Here is a 1880-nt window from a genome sequence, read left to right as displayed (position 1 = left end):
CCACATTTGTATTATAAAAAGGAGATAACATGTTTCCTACGGTTTTGGTTTTAAGGATTATGGAAGGCAATAAAAAAACCTAACAAAGCATCTGACATTCATCTTTCTGTTCAACATAATGAGCACCTGCTAGGACACTGATTATTATCATTAAGAGGGCAAAAAAGATAAGAGACTAAAACCCTAATCTCAAATCCAGGTCCATGTGAGAATTTTGCAAGCAGATAAAGTATAAATTACACTATGTTTAGTTATATTTTTTGCATTATTTTTACTGAATGTGAAAAACACAGAAGTCTTTAAACTGACTAGCTGAATAAAGCCAAATAAGATAACTCTTTTATAAATAGACGGCAAATCATAAGTTGCTACAGTTATACCAGATGGCAGCCCATGTTAACTTTTAAAAATGTAAGTATAGCTTATTGGGACAGTTTGTTAAAAAAGCACAAGCTAAGGAGTCAGGCAGATCTGTGTTCAAATCTTACTTTGCAAAATTGCTGAAAGGATCAGAGCCAACGTGCTTTAAAGTATCTATTAATGGCAGTTTGTATTACTTTGCTAAGGCTGCCATAACAAAGTACCAATGACTGGGTGGCTTAAACAACAGAAATTTTCTTACAGTTCTGGAAGCTAGAAGTCCAAGATCAAGGTGTTGGCAGGTTTGGTTTCTTCTGAGGCGTCTTTCTCGGGTGTCTTCACAGTCACTCCTCTGTGCATCTGTATCCTAATCCCCTCTTAGAGAACACCAGTCATGTTGATTAGCAGTCAACTACATAATCTCATTTTACCTTATTTGCCTCTTTTAACAGCCCTATTTCCAAATACAGGTACATTCTCAGGTACTGGCAATTAGGACTTCAACATACAAATTTGCGGAGGATATAACTGAACCTACAGCACATCTCAATTGTTTTAACGCATTTAGCACTGTATCTGGCAAACGGGATCCTGGGATCCTCGATAGAGCAGCTATTATAAGCAAAATAAGAAAAAAGAGAATAGCTTTTAAAAAGATGTAATAGTATCCTGTGACAACAAGGGGGATTAGTTTTATGACTTAAGACATATTGGGCTGTTCTGACTAAAGGACTTCTAATTTGATTCCTTGAGGGAGCCAATTATCCCTTCAGCAATCACAAGTCCAGGATGAAAAGCAGAGAAAAGTTAACAATGTTTTAACATTGCTCTGAGTCTACTGAATTGGGGGGGGGGGGGGGGGGGGAAGAATTCCCTCTTTATATTCCCTCCATAATGGCCGGAGAGAGTTTCTCTCATGAGGTCTTGAACCTAGGTATATGCATTTGGACTTACATACATGTATCAGCATATCAGGATGGAAACAAAGGCAAGAGAAGAGACTGGGGGATACAGAAATTCTTACTCTTCCCATGTGTTCTCTAAAGGAATCCAAAAGAGTTGTGAGGTGAGAAGAAAAATAGAGAGTTTTTACTATTATATTATATATATATTATAATAGTCCTTTACTATTATAAGGACTTCCTTATCCATCTGGCTTCAGAAGTCTGCCACAGAGTGAGATCTAAGAAAGGTCAAATATGACTGGACCCAGAAAGGAGGTACTAACCATTCATTGCCTGTATGCCTCCTCACCCCATCAACACCTATGTAACAAAGCAATTACACTATTGTCTGAAAATAATGCCTATTTATCTAATTTAAGAGTTTTCTGAAATTAATGTTGGATTCATTTTTCTTCCAACATTGTATCTATAACATACAAAGCAACAAGAGACTGTCATCTAAAGAAATTTCACAGATAACATTATTTTAAAAACAATAGCTGGCATTCAAGTACAATGAAGACACATGAAAATTACTTTTTAAATCAGGAAAGAAAAAATATTCTGGTAACACAA

Source organism: Hylobates moloch, unplaced genomic scaffold, assembly GCF_009828535.3.
Source record: "Hylobates moloch isolate HMO894 unplaced genomic scaffold, HMol_V3 SCAFFOLD_11, whole genome shotgun sequence".
In the NCBI taxonomy this organism is placed as follows: domain Eukaryota; kingdom Metazoa; phylum Chordata; class Mammalia; order Primates; family Hylobatidae; genus Hylobates; species Hylobates moloch.
Note: the sequence above shows the minus strand (reverse complement) of the source record.